The sequence below is a fragment of the Cherax quadricarinatus genome, chromosome 12, assembly GCF_038502225.1.
Source record: "Cherax quadricarinatus isolate ZL_2023a chromosome 12, ASM3850222v1, whole genome shotgun sequence".
In the NCBI taxonomy this organism is placed as follows: Eukaryota; Metazoa; Arthropoda; class Malacostraca; order Decapoda; family Parastacidae; genus Cherax; species Cherax quadricarinatus.
Window position 1 is genome coordinate 38,315,814 of NC_091303.1, and position 19,194 is coordinate 38,335,007.

Genomic DNA, 19,194 nt, shown 5'->3' on the forward strand with positions numbered 1-19,194 from the left:
ATGACCTGTGTGAGTTACTGTGTGGATGACCTGTGGGAGTCACTGTGTGGATGACCTGTGCGAGTCACTGTGTGGATGACCAGTGTGAGTTACTGTGTGGATGACCTGTGTGAGTCACTGTGTGGATGACCTGTGAGTCACTGTGTGGATGACCTGTGTGAGTCACTTTGGATGACCTGTGTGAGTCACTGTGTGGATGACCTGTGTGAGTCACTTTGGATGACCTGTGTGAGTCACTGTGTGGATGACCTGTGTGAGTCACTTTGGATGACCTGTGTGAGTCACTGTGTGGATGACCTGTGTGAGTCACTTTGGGTGACCTGTGAGTCACTGTGTGGATGACCTGTGTGAGTCACTTTGGATGACCTGTGTGAGTCACTGTGTGGATGACCTGTGTGAGTCACTGTGTGGATAACCTGTGTGAGTCACTTTGGGTGACCTGTGTGAGTCACTGTGTGGATGACCTGTGTGAGTCACTTTGGATGACCTGTGTGAGTCACTGTGTGGATGACCTGTGTGAGTCACTGTGTGGATGACCTGTGTGAGTCACTTTGGGTGACCTGTGTGAGTCACTGTGTGGATGACCTGTGTGAGTCACTTTGGATGACCTGTGGGAGTCACTGTGTGGATGACCTGTGCGAGTCACTGTGTGGATGACCAGTGTGAGTTACTGTGTGGATGACCTGTGTGAGTCACTGTGTGGATGACCTGTGTGAGTCACTGTGTGGATGACCTGTGTGAGTCACTGTGGATGACCTGTGTGAGTTACTGTGTGGATGACCTGTGTGAGTCACTGTGTGGATGACCTGTGTGAGTCACTGTGTGGATGACCTGTGTGAGTTACTGTGTGGATGACCTGTGTGAGTCACTGTGGATGACCTGTGTGAGTTACTGTGTGGATGACCTGTGTGAGTCACTGTGTGGATGACCTGTGTGAGTCACTGTGTGGATGACCTGTGTGAGTTACTGTGTGAATGACCTGTGTGAGTCACTGTGTGGATGACCTGTGTGAGTCACTGTGTGGATGACCTGTGTGAGTTACTGTGTGAATGACCTGTGTGAGTCACTGTGTGGATGACCTGTGTGAGTTACTGTGTGAATGACCTGTGTGAGTCACTGTGTGGATGACCTGTGTGAGTCACTGTATGGATGACCTGTGTGAGTCACTTTGGATGACCTGTGTGTTACTGAGTGGATGACCTATGTTAATGTGTGGATGACCTGTGTGAGCCACTGTGTGGATGACCTGTGTGAGTCACTGTGTGCATGACCTGTGTGAGTCACTGTATGGATGACCTGTGTGAATCACTTTGGATGACCTGTATGAGTCACTGTGTGGATGACCTGTGTGAGTCACTGTGTGGATGACCTGTGTGAGTCACTTTGGATGACCTGTGTGAGTTACTGAGTGGATGACCTATGTGAGTCACTGTGTGGATGACCTATGTGTGTCACTGTGTGGATGACTTGTGTGAGTCACTGTGTGGATGACCTGTGTGAGTCACTGTGGATGACCTGTGTGAGTCATTGTGTGGATGATCTGTGTGAGTCACTGTGTGGATGACCTGTGTGAGTCACTGTGGATGACCTGTGTGAGTTACTGTGTGGATGACCTGTGTGAGTTACTGCGGGGATGACCTGTGTGAGTAACTGTGTGGATGACCTGTGTGAGTTACTGTGTGGGTGACCTGTGTGAGTTACTGTGTGGATGACCTATGTGAGTCACTGTGTGGATGACCTGTGTGAGTCACTGTGTGGATGACCTGTGTGAGTTACTGTGTGGATGACCTGTGTGAGTTACTGTGTGGATGACCTATGTGAGTCACTGTGTGGATGACCTGTGTGAGTCACTGTGTGGATGACCTGTGTGAGTTACTGTGTGGATGACCTGTGTGAGTTACTGTGTGGATGACCTGTGTGAGTCACTGTGTGGATGACCTGTGTGAGTTACTGTGTGGATGACCTGTGTGAGTTACTGTGTGGATGACCTGTGTGAGTTACTGTGTGGATGACCTGTGTGAGTCACTGTGTGGATGACCTGTGTGAGTTACTGTGTGGATGATCTATGTGAGTCACTGTGTGGATGACCTGTGTGAGTCACTGTGTGGATGACCTGTGTGAGTCACTGTGTGGATGACCTGTGTGAGTTACTGTGTGGATGACCTGTGTGAGTTACTGTGTGGATGACCTGTGTGAGTCACTGTATGGATGACCTGTGTGAGTCACTTTGGATGACCTGTGTGTTACTGAGTGGATGACCTATGTTAATGTGTGGATGACCTGTGTGAGCCACTGTGTGGATGACCTGTGTGAGTCACTGTGTGCATGACCTGTGTGAGTCACTGTATGGATGACCTGTGTGAGTCACTGTGTGGATGACCTGTGTGAGTTACTGTGTGGATGACCTGTGTGAGTCACTGTGTGGATGACCTGTGTGAGTTACTGTGTGGATGACCTATGTGAGTCACTGTGTGGATGACCTGTGTGAGTCACTGTGTGGATGACCTGTGTGAGTCACTGTGTGGATGACCTGTGTGAGTTACTGTGTGGATGACCTGTGTGAGTTACTGTGTGGATGACCTGTGTGAATTACTGTGTGGATGACCTGTGTGAGTTACTGTGTGGATGACCTGTGTGAGTTACTGTGTGGATGACCTGTGTGAGTCACTGTGTGGATGACCTGTGTGAGTCACTGTGTGGATGACCTGTGTGAGTCACTGTGTGGATGACTTGTGTGAGTTACTGTGTGGATGACCTGTGTGAGTCACTGTGTGGAGGACCTGTGTGAGTCACTGTATGGATGACCTGTGTGAGTCAATTTGGATGACCTGTGTGAGTTACTGAGTGGATGACCTATGTTAGTCACTGTATGGATGACCTGTGTGAGTCACTGTGTGGATGACCTGTGTGAGTCACTGTGTGGATAACTTGTGTGAGTCACTGTATGGATGACCTGTGTTAGTCACTTTGGATGACCTGTGTGAGTTACTGAGTGGATGACCTATGTGCGTCACTGTGTGGATGACCTGTGTGAGTCACTGTGTGGATGACCTGTGTGAGTTACTTTGTGGATGACCTGTGTGAGTTACTGTGTGGATGACCTGTGTGAGTCACTGTGTGGATGACCTGTGTGAGTCACTGTGTGGATAACCTGTGTGAGTCACTGTGTGGATGACCTGTGTGAGTCACTGTGTGGATGACCTATGTGAGTCACTGTGTGGATGACCTGTGTGAGTTACTTTGTGGATGACCTGTGTGAGTTACTGTGTGGATGACCTGTGTGAGTCACTGTGTGGATGACCTGTGTGAGTCACTGTGTGGATAACCTGTGTGAGTCACTGTGTGGATGACCTGTGTGAGTCACTGTGTGGATGACCTATGGGAGTCACTGTGTGGATGACCTGTGTGAGTTACTTTGTGGATGACCTGTGTGAGTTACTGTGTGGATGACCTGTGTGAGTCACTGTGTGGATAACCTGTGTGAGTCACTGTGTGGATGACCTGTGTGAGTCACTGTGTAGACAGCCTGTACTGTCAGAACACAGCCTAGCCGTCTGTTCTGACTAGTTCATATTTCGCGGCATTTAAGTGCTGCCCTCTGTAGGTTCACCCAGGTCAGTGGGAGGCTGAGCCCATTCGCTCTCACTCCTAGGCCGACCCACTTGATAGACACAAGTGCTCCCCCTCCACGGACTGGCTTGCGGTCATTCCCTCACACTGCCCGTTGTGTACTCACTCCTACCCAATTAAAGCCAAACTAGTCCACTGGTCCTGAGTAACGAGAGTCGCTCCTCCCACCACTGCACCTGAGTAACGAGAGTCGCTCCTCCCACCACTGCACCTGAGTAACGAGAGTCGCTCCTCCCACCACTGGTCCTGAGTAACGAGAGTCGCTCCTCCCACCACTGGTCCTGAGTAACGAGAGTCGCTCCTCCCACCACTGGTCCTGAGTAACGAGAGTCGCTCCTCCCACCACTGGTCCTGAGTAACGAGAGTCGCTCCTCCCACCACTGGTCCTGAGTAACGAGAGTCGCTCCTCCCACCACTGGTCCTGAGTAACGAGAGTCGCTCCTCCCACCACTGGTCATGACTAACGAGGGTCGCTCCTCCCACCACTGGTCCTGAGTAACGAGAGTCGCTCCTCCCACCACTGGTCATGACTAACGAGAGTCGCTCCTCCCACCACTGGTCCGGAGTAACGAGAGTCGCTCCTCCCACCACTGGTCCTGAGTAACGAGAGTCGCTCCTCCCACAACCTCCCTACCAGCCTCCCTTCCTACCTCCCTACCAACCTCCCTACCTACCTCCCTACCTACCTCCCTACCAACCTCCCTACCAGCCTCCCTTCCTACCTCCCTACCAACCTCCCTACCTACCTCCCTACCAACCTCCCTACCTACCTCCCTACCTACCTCCCTACCAACCTCCCTACCTTCCTCCCATCCTACCTCCCTACCTGCCTCCCTACCAACCTCCCTTCCTACCTCCCTTCCTACCTCCCTACCTACCTCCCTACCTACCTCCCTACCTACCTCCCTACCAACCTCCCTACCTACCTCCCTACCTACCTCCCTACCTACCTCCCTACCTACCTCCCTACCTACCTCCCTACCAACCTCCCTACCTACCTCCCTACCAACCTCCCTACCTACCTCCCTACCAACCTCCCTACCTACCTCCCTACCAACCTCCCTACCTACCTCCCTACCAACCTCCCTACCTACCTCCCTACCTACCTCCCTACCTACCTCCCTACCTACCTCCCTACCAACCTCCCTACCTACCTCCCTACCAACCTCCCTACCTACCTCCCTACCTACCTCCCTACCTACCTCCCTACCTACCTCCCTACCTACCTCCCTACCAACCTCCCTACCTACCTCCCTACCTACCTCCCTACCTACCTCCCTACCTACCTCCCTACCTACCTACCTCCCTACCTCCCTACCTACCTACCTACCTACCTACCTACCTCCCTACCTACCTCCCTACCTCCCTACCTACCTCCCTACCTACCTACCTACCTCCCTACCTACCTCCCTACCTCCCTACCTACCTCCCTACCTACCTCCCTACCTTCCTACCTCCCTACCTCCCTACCTACCTACCTACCTACCTCTACCTCCCTACCTACCTCTACCTACCTACCTACCTCTACCTACCTACCTACCTCTACCTACCTACCTACCTCTACCTACCTACCTACCTCTACCTACCTACCTACCTCTACCTACCTACCTACCTACCTCTACCTACCTACCTACCTCTACCTACCTCCCTACCTACCTCCCTACCTACCTCCCTACCTACCTCCCTGCCTACCTCCCTGCCTACCTCCCTACCTACCTCCTTGCCTACCTCCCTGCCTACCTCCCTACCTACCTCCCTGCCTACCTCCCTGCCTACCTCCCTACCTACCTCCGTACCTACCTCCCTACCTACCTCCCTACCAACCTCCCTATCTACCTCCCTACCAACCTCCCTACCAGCCTCCCTACCTACCTCCCTACCAACCTCCCTATCTACCTCCCTACCTACTTCCCTACCTACCTTCCTACTTACCTCCCTACTTACCTCCCTAGTTACCTCCCTACTTACCTACCTCCCTACCTACCGCCCTATCTACCTCCCTACCTGCCTCCCTACCTACCTCGCTACCTACCTCGCTACCTAACTCCCTACCTACCTCCCTAGCTACATCCCTACCTACCTCCCTACCTACCTCCCTACCTACCTCCCTACCTACCTCCCTACCTACCTCCCTACCAACCTCCCTACCTACCTCCCTACCAACCTCCCTACCTACCTCCCTACCAACCTCCCTACCAACCTCCCTACCTACTTCCCTACCTACCTCCCTACTTACCTCCCTACTTACCTACCTCCCTTCCTACCGCCCTACCTACCTCCCTACCTACCTCCCTACCAACCTCCCTACCAACCTCTTTACCTACCTCCCTCCCAACCTCCCTACCTACCTCCCTACCTACCTCCCTATCTACCTCCCTACCTACCTCCCTACCTACCTCCCTACCTACCTCCCTACCTACCTCCCTGCCTACCTCCCTACCTACCTCCCTCCCTACCTACCTCCGTACCTACGTCCCTACCTACCTCCCTACCTACCTCCCTACCTACCTACCTCCGTACCTACCTCCCTACCTACCTACCTCCCTACCTACCTCCCTACCTACCTCCCTACCTACCTCCGTACCTACCTCCCTACCTACCTACCTCCGTACCTACCTCCGTACCTACCTCCCTCCGTACCTACCTCCCTACCTACCTCCGTACCTACCTCCCTACCTACCTCCCTACCTACCTCCCTACCTACCTCCCTACCTACCTTCATCCCTGCTTAAAAATCTTTCAAGAATTACTAAAATACTCCCAACCTCTTTTCTCTTCCTACCTCCGTACCTCCTCCCCTCCCTGTCTTGTTTCCTGTGTACCTCCTTCCCTCCCTGTCTTCCTTACTACAAAAATTACAAGAACACTCCCTACCTTTCTTCCCACCTGCCTACGTCTCTACCTCCCTTCCCACTTGCCTACGTCTCTACCTCCCTACGTCTCTACCTCCCTTCCCACCTGCCTACGTCTCTACCTCCCTTCCCACTTGCCTACGTCTCTACCTCCCTTCCCACCTGCCTACGTCTCTACCTCCCTTCCCACCTGCCTACGTCTCTACCTCCCTTCCCACCTGCCTACGCCTCTACCTCCCTTCCCACCTGCCTACGTCTCTACCTCCCTTCCCACTTGCCTACGTCTCTACCTCCCTTCCCACTTGCCTACGTCTCTACCTCCCTTCCCACCTGCCTACGTCTCTACCTTCCTTCCCACCTGCCTACGTCTCTACCTCCCTTCCCACTTATCTACATCTCTACCTCCCTTCCCACTTGCCCACGTCTCTACCGCCCTTCCCACCTGCCTACGTCTCTACCTCCCTTCCCACCTGCCTACGTCTCTGCCTCCTTTCCCACTTGCCTACGTCTCTACCTCCCTTCCCACCTGCCTACGTCTCTACATCCCTTCCCACCTGCCTACGTCTCTACCTCCCTTCCCATCTGCCTACGTCTCTACCTCCCTTCCCACCTGCCTACGTCTCTACCTCCCTTCCCACCTGCCTACGTTCCTTCCTACCAGACCTTCAAGAATTACAAGAATAATCCCATCCCCCATTCCTGTATACCTACTTGCCTACGTCCCTACCTACCTTACTACTTAACGACTTTCAAGTACTACAAGGGTACATCCATCCTCTTCCCTAACTACAGCAGCTACAAGGGTAAGTAGGCAGGTAGGTAGGGAAGATTTAGAAATTTGATTAATTTAACTTACTGTAACTCGGCATAAATATCAACATCTTCCTCCCTAACTTCATACCAACCTACTTGGCTCCCTACCTACCTTTCCTTTGTGCGTACCTATCAGTTAAACTCTCATAACATTTCAAAAACTGTTAGCCACATTCAGAATGGAAATTCTTTTGCTGGGATGTTTGAATTTGCGCGGATGTAGCGCAGATGATGTGAAAGAGATGGCTGCCAATGGTATGTATGAAAGAAGTTGGATGTTTTAACACTAAGCGAAACAAAACTGAAGGTGGTAGGGTAGTTTCAGGAGGAATAAATAAATGGGATTAGGTTAGGAGTATCTGAGAGAGTTAAAACTAAGGAAGAGGTAGCAATAATGTTGGAGGATTAGTTATGGAAGGGGAAGAGGGAATATAAATGCATAAATTCAAGAATTATGCAGATTAAAATATGGGTTGGATGCGAAAAGTGGGTTATAATAAGTGTTTATGCACCTGGAGAAGAGAGGAGTGTAGAGGAGAGAGATTTTGGGAGATGTTAAGCTTGTGTTTGGGAAGTTTTGAACCAAGTGAGAGAGTAGTTGTGGTGGGGAACATGAATGTTAAAATGGGGGAAACGGTTATAGAAAGTGTAATAGGTAAGTTTGGGGTGCCAGGTGTAAATGATAATGGGGACCTTTGAACTTTGTATAGAAAGGGGTTTGGTGATAGGTAATACATATTTAAAAAAGTGGGTAAATTACTATACGGGGTATGATACAGGGCGTAATGACAGTAGTTTGTTAGTCTAGGTGTTGGTAGATAAAAGACTGATGGGTAGACTTCAGGATGTACATGTTTATACAGGGGCCACAGATATATCAGATCACTTTTTAGTTGTAACTACAGTGAAAGTAAAATGTAGATGGAATACAAGGAGAATGACATCAGCAAGTGAGAGAGAGGTGAAATTTTTTCCTGGGTTGAGGCATTGTTGACAAATAGGCAGCAGAAAGTTTGCATAAATGGGGAGAACTCAGAATGGGGGCATGTCTAACCTATTTTTAAAACTACACAACGATTTAGCCTCTATAACTGTACTCGGGAGTTTGTTCCACTCATCCACAACTCTATTCGCTTCTTATGACCAGAGTCTTTGGTAAGATGGGTAAGGAAGAAGGATGGGTAAGGATAGAAATATTGGAAAAGGATGGGAGGGGAGAGTGAGGTAGGATATAAAAGGTAAGTGGCCCAACCACTTTGTTGCAATTTAAAAAGTGTATTTGTAATAATAGAATACTATTCTTAAAGGGGTATAATACTAACCCATCAGAGTCACATAGATTTAACAAATATATAGGTACATGACTCTGAATTATTGGTAGTAAATATACAAGATGCATTTTTTTTTTTTGCTATTGCATGGCGAATATTTAAACGACAAGACAAGGCGGTAATCTGGACAGTTCGTAAAGAATTACTTGACACGTTAGCTTCTTTCAAGTTGGTGTCCCGCATATTTATAACAGTAGATGTAGAAGTAGAAGTGTTATACAAGATGTCTCCCTAATTAAAGGCGATAATTTTCTTAGTAGACATAGAAGGGTTCTGGTGTTAGCCAATCATCTTCATCTGCAGCAGGTTGCTCAAGATCATTGGTCGATGGTAATCGTCTTTATGGATGAAGCGACGCACCCTCTGTGGGAGAGTCATTCTTTGGGTCCTGTGAGGAGGAGCATTAATGATATAGTCAGTGGTATTTTCAACTTGGAGAGGATGTTCTCTATCTGGTATGTAGAGTTCTTGCATTGCAAGGCGTACATTTAAGGCAGTAATATGCTGTTGTACGTGTAAATCTGCCATTTTGACTGTCTCTCCTCCTGGTACCCGTAATAAAGCTCTATTCTGGACCCGTTGCAACTTTAGCATGGTGGTCTTTGTTGTTAACATTGGGACACATGGGTATTCGAGTATTGGTCTTATCATCATTTTATACAGATGTTTTTTTGACATGTGGAGGAGCTTGATTAAATCTAAAGAGACTGCTAAGACCGGCTTTGGCTATGTTGATCTTTTTATTGACGTGAGATGTTGAGTGGAGCAGCCTGTCTATTTCATATCCCAAGATCTTTTTAGGGTTTCTAATGGCTACAGGTGTACCTCTGATGGAGATACCCCCCTTATCTTCGATGGTTGATGCAAAACATCCTATCGTGCTTTCCTATATCCTTCCTGAATCGGAATTTTTCCAGCTTAAAACCATTGCTGCGAGTCCTGTATAGGCTAGATATTTTTAGCACGTTATTTACATCCCCTTTATTTATTCCTGTCTTCCATTTATTCACCTAAATCATATCCCCCCTAATTCTAAGCCTTTCTAGAGTGCAGATTCAGGGCCCTCAGACTATCTTCATAGGGAATATTTCTGATACACGGGATCAACTTTGTCATCCTCCTTTGTACGTTTTCCAGTGCATTTATATCCATTCTGTAATACGGTGACCAATAAATAACAAAAAGGCACAATGCTGTGACTGGAACAATATACAAATAACCAGCACATAGAAGAGAGGAGCTTACGACGACGTTTCGGTCCGACTTGTACTTAACTCTCAGTGGTGACCTGTACTTAACTCAGTGGTGACCTGTACTTAACTCTCAGTGGTGACCTGTACTTAACTCAGTGGTGACCTGTACTTAACTCAGTGGTGACCTGTACTTAACTCTGTGAAGAAGTGTCTTGTGTGCTCCCGTGGACTGAACCAAGATGCCCTCCATCGAGCAACTTTACCAGCAGCTTAAGGAAGAATTGAGGGTAGCGAAGATGGAGATACGGCGATTGACCGAGGAGAACAATAGGATTCGTAGTAGTCCTGTTTCGAGTCCTCAGGTCAAGAAGGGATCGTGGTCAGTGGCTGGACAGCAGGGGACGAAGTTGACGATCAAGAAGACGAATGGAAAGCCAGAAACGATGAAGAAGAGACTGCTGTAGAAACTCTTGTGGAAACCTCCAACGCATTGTCGGTGCTACCCGACGAATGTGAGTCGACTACTGGGATCGTCACGACGAACGACAACAAGGAAGGTAAGAATATTGTTGTTGGGGATAGCCAGGTTAGATACATGGATAGGGCATTCTGCTTGAAGGACAGGAGTAGGAGACAGAGGGTTTGCTTTCCTGGGGCTGGGATGGAGGACATTGTTAGCCGGCTTGACAACATCATGAACGGTAATGGGATCAATCCTATTATTTGCCTCAGTGCTGGAGGCAATGATGTAGGCAAGCGTAGAAGTGAGGATTTAGTTAGAAAGTTCAGGACAGCTATAGACATAATTAGGAAGAAGGGGGGGGGGCGCCCTGTTATATGTGGCATTTTGCCAAGAAGAGGTGTTGGTAATGAATGGTTGTCCAGAGCAATTGGTATTAATTGTTGGCTGGATAAACACTGTAAGGATAATGCAGTACCATTCATTGACAACTGGGACAACTTCTACGGCCGAAATGACATGTATGCCAGGGATGGGGTTCACTTATCCAGGGCAGGTGTGGGTTTTCTTGCTAACTCAGTTGAGGGGGTTGTTAGGACTTTAAACTAGGATTAGTTAGAGGTATGGGTTTAGAAATCATAAATAATGAGTATGGATATATTGACTTATGCTCTGATATTAAGAATCTTAATAGTAACTGTCATGGAGTAACTCTGGGTAATGATAATTTCAGAAATTGTGTAAAAACAAAGATGAATAGGAAAAATGTGCAGAAGAAAATACATATGGTATTTTATGCTAACAGTCGAAGTGCAAGAAATAAAATTAATGAACTACGTTTGGTAGCATGTGCTGGGAACTTTGATATCATTGCATTAACTGAAATGTGGTATGATTTAAAGAGTCGGGATATGACTGCTGAGTGTAATATTCAGGGATTTAAGTTGTTTAGTGTGGATAGATCTAATGGGAAGGGGGAAGGAGTTGCATAATATGTTCGAGAAAATATTAATTGTTGCATAAAAACAGGTATAAAAATAGATGGAGCAGTAACAGAATCTGTTTGGGTAGAGTTCGTAGAGGGTCAAGAAAAACTAATTCTAGGTGTAATATACCGACCTCCAGGCTTGGATCACGATAGAGGGAGACTTCTTTGGGACGAAATTGTTAGGGCTTCTAGACACAATAACATAGTCATAGTAGGGGACTTTAACTTTAGTCAAATTGACTGGAATTCTTTGACAGGTAATCTAGAGTCCAGTGACTTTATGGAAACAGTTCAGGACTGTTTTCTGAAGCAGAGCGTAACAGAACCTACCAGAGGTAATAATTTGCTAGACCTAGTCTTGTCAAATAAGGAAACACTCGTGAATAATCTGGAGATCACTGAAGAGCTTGGCGCAAGTGATCACAAATCCATCACTTTTAGCATTAACTGGGAATGCAAGAATAATGATAATACAGTAAAAATCCCTGATTTTCGTTCTGCCGATTATAATGGACTTAGGGAACACCTGTCTAATCTTGATTGGGGTTATCTAGCTAATGATTTTATTGACGATGATCATACTAATGATTATGAAGGGATCTGCTTTTATGATTGTTTTCTTAATTATGTACACCGTGCCCAGAGTATATACATTCCCCCGAAAGAAATTAGGTCTAATAATAACGATCCCAAATGGGTTAACAGGAGGCTAAAACATCTATTAGGGGAGAAAAGGGGAATTTATAGGCGCATCAGAAGAGGAGAGGTTAACCTTACTGACCAATATGTTCAGCTTAAAAGAGAAGTAAAAAGGGGGATTAGAAAGGCTAAACGTGACTATGAAATTAGAGTTGCTAATGAATCAAAGACTAATCCAAAGGGGTTCTTTCAAGTGTATAGGACGAAGGTGAAGGAATAAGTAGGACCTCTGAAAATTGGGAATGGACAGCTGACGGATAAAGAACTGGAAATGTGTTCCTTATTTAATGACTATTTTTTGTCAGTTTTTACACAGGAAGATGTAAATGAGATTCCAGTAATTAACAATTATTTAGTTCCTGATGAATTTAAGTTAACTAATATTACTGTCACGAGGGACATGGTTATTAAACACATAGACAAACTGAAGCAAAATAAGTCCCCGGGGGCCGATGAGCTGTTTTCCAGGGTACTTAAGGAATGCAAGATGGAGCTTAGTCAGCCATTAACGAGTGTATTCAATGCGTCCATCCTTACCGGTGTTGTGCCAGAGTTGTGGAATATGGCTATTGTGGTTCCTATATTCAAATCAGGGGATAAGTCCACTCCTTCAAATTACCGTCCAATAAGCCTGACATCTATAGTGGGCAAGTAATAAGAATCAATTATAGCTGACATTATCAGAAGTCACCTTGAAGAGCATAACTTGATAAATGAATCTCAGCATGAATTCGCGAGAGGTCGTTCGTGCCTGACAAACTTACTGACGTTCTTCAATAGAACATTTGAGGCAGTTGACAGTGATAAGGAATATGATATTGTTTATTTGGATTATAGTAAAGCCTTCGATAGAGTACATCACAAGAGACTCTTAAGAAAAGTGGCAGCTCATGGTATAGGAGGTAAAGTTCTAGCATGGATTGAGGCGTGGCTTACCAATAGAAAGCAGATAGTTACCATTAATGGAGTGAAATCTGAATGGGGATTAGTCACTAGTGGAGTTCCACAAGGATCAGTTTTAGGCCCTCTCTTGTTCATAATTTACATTAATGATCTTGATGACGGGATTACGAGTGACATGAGTAAGTTAACATAAGAACATAAGAATGGAGGAACACTGCAGAAGGCCTACTGGCCCATGCGAGGCAGGTCCTTATCAAAACGACTACTACCTAAAGTTTCCCTAGAAATAACTCCCGTACCCAATGACACCAATCAAACCCAGCCCCTCCCACTCATATATTTGTCCAGTCTCTTCTTAAAGCTACCCAAGGTCCTAGCCTCTATCACCCCACTGGGAAGACTGTTCCACGCATCTACAACTCTGTTGTTAGGTAAGACACATATGCAACAGTTAGGTATCTTTATTGTGAAACGTTTCGCCTACACAGTAGGCTTCTTCAGTCAAGTACAGGAAAGGTTGATAGAAGCAGAAGATACTTGAAGACGATGTAATCAGTCCATCACCCTTAAAGTTTTGAGGTGGTCAGTCCCTCAGTCTGGAGAAGAGCATTGTTCCATAGTATGAAACAATATGGAGAAGAAGTGACAGGATGGAGCTTTTATAGCGCCAAGAGGTGAGACGTAGGAGAGGTAAGAACTCAGATTGTAATAAAGTTGGTAGAATTACCGACAATATGTAAAGTAAAAGGACACAAGTGCAACTAATGTGACATTTATTGTGGCAACGTTTCGCTCTCCAGGAGCTTTATCAAGCCATTACAAACAATACATGGACACGGAGGGTATATAAAGGCTCAGAGTGAGGTGAATACTAGTGAGGTACCATTTCGATGTTCACTAGTGGTAGTAGTAGTAGTAGTAGTAGTGGTAGTGACAAAAGTAATACAATATGGTAGAGCAATAAATTCGTACATGAGTAAAAGGATATAAAAGCTATTACTTGGGTAACATAAAAATAGGTTGGACAAATATAAACTGGAATGAGGCAGCTTGTTTCAGTGTTCACTGGTCAGTCCCTCAGTCTGGAGAAGAGCATTGTTCCATAGTATGAAACAATATGGAGAAGAAGTGACAGGATGGAGCTTTTATAGCGCCAGGAGGTGAGACGTAGGCCACTAGGAGAGGTAAGAACTCAGTGAGAGGGGCTGGGTTTGAGAGGGACCTAACCTTTCAACATCTGAGTTCTTACCTCTCCTAGTGGCCTACGTCTCACCTCCTGGCGCTATAAAAGCTCCATCCTGTCACTTCTTCTCCATATTGTTTCATACTATGGAACAATGCTCTTCTCCAGACTGAGGGACTGACCACCTCAAAACTTTAAGGGTGATGGACTGATTACATCGTCTTCAAGTATCTTCTGCTTCTATCAACTTTTCTGTACTTGACTGAAGAAGCCTACTGTGTAGGCGAAACGTTTCATAATAAAGATACCTAACTGTTGCATATGTGTCTTACCTAACAATGTCAGCTATAATTGATTCTAATAACTTGCCCACTATAGATGTCAGGCTTATTGGACGGTAATTTGAAGGAGTGGACTTATCCCCTGATTTGAATATAGGAACCACAATAGCCATCTTCCACAACTCTGGCACAACACCGGTAAGGATGGACGCATTGAATACACTCGTTAATGGCTGACTAAGCTTCCTCTTGCATTCCTTAAGTACCCTGGACACAACTCATCGGGTCCCGGGAACTTATTTTGCTTCAGTTTGTCTATCTGTTTAATAACCATGTCCCTCGTGACAGTAATATTAGTTAACTTAAATTCATCAGGAACTAAATAATTGTTAATTACTGGAATCTCATTTACATCTTCCTGTGTAAAAACTGACAAAAAATAGTCATTAAATAAGGAACACATTTCCAGTTCATTATCCGTCAGCTGTCCATTCCCAGTTTTCAGAGGTCCTACTTTTTCCTTCACCTTCGTCCTATACACTTGAAAGAACGCCTTTGGATTAGTCTTTGATTCATTAGTAACTCTAATTTCATAGTCACGTTTAGCCTTTCTAATCCCCTTTTTTACTTCTCTTTTAAGCTGAACATATTGGTCAGTAAGGTTAACCTCTCCTCTTCTGATGCGCCTATAAATTCCCCTTTTCTCCCCTAATAGATGTTTTAGCCTCCTGTTAACCCATTTGGGATCGTTATTATTAGACCTAATTTCTCTCGGGGGAATGTATATACTCTGGGCACTGTGTACATTATTAAGAAAACAATCATAAAAGCAGATCCCTTCATATTCATAAGTATGATTATCGTCAATAAAATCATTAGCTAGATAACCCCAATCAAGATTAGACAGATGTTCCCTAAGTCCATTATAATCGGCAGAACGAAAATCAGGGATTTTTACTGTATTATCATTATTCTTGCATTCCCAATTAATGCTAAAAGTGATGGATTTGTGATCACTTGCGCCAAGCTCTTCAGTGATCTCCAGATTATTCACGAGTGTTTCCTTATTTGACAAGACTAGGTCTAGCAAATTATTACCCCTTGTAGGCTCAGTTACGCTCTGTTTCAGAAAACAGTCCTGAACTGTTTCCATAAAGTCACTGGACTCTAGATTACCTGTCAAAGAATTCCAGTCAATTTGACTAAAGTTAAAGTCCCCTACTATGACTATGTTACTGTGTTCAGAAGCACTAACAATTTCGTCCCAAAGAAGTCTCCCTCTATCGTGATCGGTATATTACACCTAGAATTAGTTTTTCTTGACCCTCCACGAACTCTACCCAAACAGACTCTGTTACTGCTCCATCTATTTTTATACCTGTTTTTATGCAATTAATATTTTCTCGAACATACAATGCAACTCCTCCCCTCTTCCCATTACATCTATCCACAATGAACAACTTAAATCCCTGAATATTACACTCAGCAGTCATATCCCGACTCTTTAAATCATACCACGTTTCAGTTAATGCAATGATATCAAAGTTCCCAGCACATGCTACCAAACGTAGTTCATTAATTTTATTTCTTGCACTTCGACTGTTAGCATAAAATACCATCATATGTTTTTTCTTCTGCACATTTTTCCTATTCATCTTTGTTTTTACACAATTTCTGAAATTATCATTACCCAGAGTTACTCCATGACAGTTACTATTAAGATTCTTAATATCAGAGCATAAGTCAATATATCCATACTCATTATTTATCATTTCTAAACCCATACCTCTAACTAATCCTAGTTTAAAGTCCTAACAACCCCCTCAACTGAGTTAGCAAGAAAACCCACACCTGCCCTGGATAAGTGAACCCCATCCCTGGCATACATGTCATTTCGGCCGTAGAAGTTGTCCCAGTTGTCAATGAATGGTACTGCCTTATCCTTACAGTGTTTATCCAGCCAACAATTAATACCAATTGCTCTGGACAACCATTCATTACCAACACCTCTTCTTGGCAAAATGCCACATATAACAGGGCGCCCCCCCTTCTTCCTAATTATGTCTATAGCTGTCCTGAACTTTCTAACTAAATCCTCACTTCTATGCTTGCCTACATCATTGCCTCCAGCACTGAGGCAAATAATAGGATTGATCCCATTACCGTTCATGATGTTGTCAAGCCGGCTAACAATGTCCTCCATCCCAGCCCCAGGAAAGCAAACCCTCTGTCTCCTACTCCTGTCCTTCAAGCAGAATGCCCTATCCATGTATCTAACCTGGCTATCCCCAACAACAACAATATTCTTACCTTCCTTGTTGTCGTTCGTCGTGACGATCCCAGTAGTCGACTCACATTCGTCGGGTAGCACCGAGAATGCGTTGGAGGTTTCCACAGGAGTTTCCACAGCAGTCTCTTTCTTCTTCATCGTTTCTGGCTTTCCATTCGTCTTCTTGATCGTCAACTTCGTCGTCCCCTGCTGTCCAGCCACTGACCACGATCCCTTCTTGACCTGAGGACTCGAAACAGGAGGACTACTACGAATCCTCTTGTTTTCCTCGTTCAATCGCCGTATCTCCATCTTCGCTACCCTCAATTCTTCCTTAAGTTGCTGGTAAAGTTGCTCGATGGAGGGCATCTTGGTTCAGTCCACGGGGAGCACACAAGACACTTCTTCACAGAGTTAAGTACAGGCCGTATAATTCACTCTGAGGAGGATATCAATGAACTCCAGGACGATTTGGACAAAATGTCTTGGTCTCAAAAATGGGAGATGAAGTTCAATGTGGATAAGTGTAAGGTACTTGCCCTTGGTAATGAAAATAACCCTCGAAGCTATAATCTAGGTGAAGTAGAGCTTGATCATACAGAATGTGAAAAAGACTTGGGAGTCATGGTAAGCAGAAATCTAAAGCCAAGACAGCAGTGCCCTAGTGTGCGTAACAAGGCCAGCAGATTACTTGGATTTATCTCAAGAAGTTGTGTACGAATGGTATACAATACCGACAAGATGAGATTAAGACACATGTGCAACATCTGGGTATCTTTATTGTAGACGTTTCGCCATCCAGTGGCTTTATCAATACAAATTCTAGGACATAACTTGAAGACTGTAGAACTATGTACAGAAGATGAGGTAATCAGTCCCTCAACTTAGGAGTAGGTGCGAAGAGCACCATAGTCGTGGAGATTCTGTAGCAGAAGAAAGGATCCTGGCGCTTATATAGTAACGTCAGGTGTAGCAGACGAGGGCATATTCACTGGTAGGCGGGATTCCCCAGTGGAAGTAGGTCCTTCCCAAAGAGATGGGTTAGTTGTAGTAGTAGTTGTCGTAGTCGTGAAGGTTATGTACATGTCCTCAGAATTAAGATTCCATGATGTTGCAGTGTCTGACAAGTTGTGTACGAATGGTATACAATACCGACAAGATGAGATTACGACAACTACTACTACAACTAACCCATCTCTTTGGGGAGGACCTACTTCCACTGGGGAATCCCGCCTACCAGTGAATATGCCCTCGTCTGCTACACCTGACGTTACTATATAAGTGCCAGGATCCTTTCTTCTGCTACAGAATCTCCACGACCATGGTGCTGTTCGCACCTACTCCTAGGTTGAGGGACTGATTACCTCATCTTCTGTACATAGTTCTACAGTCTTCAAGTTATGTCCTAGAATTTGTATTGATAAAGCCACTGGATGGCGAAACGTCTACAATAAAGATACCCAGATGTTGCACATGTGTCTTAATCTCATCTCAAGAAGTATAAGTAACAGAAGTCCAAAAGTTATTTTACAGCTCTATACATCACTAGTGAGGCCTCATTTAGATTACGCTGCTCAGTTTTGGTCCCCTTACTACAGGATGGATATAGACTCATTAGAGAACATACAGAGAAGAATGACTAAAATGATTTACTGTGTAAGGAACCTCCCGTATGAGGATAGACTAAAGCCTTAAATCTCCACTCTCTGGAGAGGCGTAGAATGAGGGGAGATATCATTGAAGTGTATAAGTGAATGACAGGCATAAACAAGGGAGATATTAATAAAGTACTGAGGGTGTCGAACCAGGTAAGAACCAGAAATAATGGATATAAGTTGGATAAATTTAGATTTAGAAAGGACATAAGTAATTACTGGTTTTCTAACAGAGTTGTAGATGCGTGGAACAGTCTTCCCAGTGGGGTGATAGAGGCTAGGACCTTGGGTAGCTTTAAGAAGAGACTGGACAAATATATGAGTGGGAGGGGCTGGGTTTGATTGGGGTACGGGAGTTATTTCTTGGGTAGCTTTAGGTAGAGGTCGTTTTGATAAGGACCTGCCTCGTATGGGCCAGTATGCCTTCTGCAGTGTTCCTACATTTTTATGTTCTTATGTTCTTACCGTCATAGAAGCTGAGACGTTGTGTAGTTTTAAAAATAGGTTGGATAAATATATGAGTGGGTGTGGGTGGGTGTGAGCTGGACCTGACTAGCTTGTGCTACTAGGTCGGATACACTGCTCCTCCCTTAAGTAACGTGTCTGATCTTACTAGGTCAAGGCATTAGCTTAAGCCGATTGGAGAAATGGAGCTGACTCACATAGGCCAGTAGGCCTGTTGCAGTGTTCCTTCTTTCTTATGCTCTTATGAAGGTGTATAAACTAAAAGAGGAGGCAGTTAGAGTAAGATATAAAGAACTATTGGAGGATAGATATGGGCTAGTGAGAGTATAGACAATGGGATCGAAGATGTGTGGGGTAGGTTTAAGAATGTAATGTTAGAGTGTTCAGAAGTGTGTGGTTACAGGAAGTGAAGAAGAGCGATTAGTGGAATGATGTAAAGAGAGTAGTAAGAGAGAACAACTTAGCATATAAG

The 19,194-nt window shown here is 45.3% G+C and overlaps 1 protein-coding gene across 7 annotated transcripts in view; it reads left to right on the forward strand.

Annotated features, from left to right (window-relative positions):
* Window positions 1-19,194, forward strand: part of Btk (tyrosine-protein kinase Btk29A) — a 728,553-nt gene that overhangs the window by 521,174 nt on the left and 188,185 nt on the right. The window lies entirely within an intron of this gene.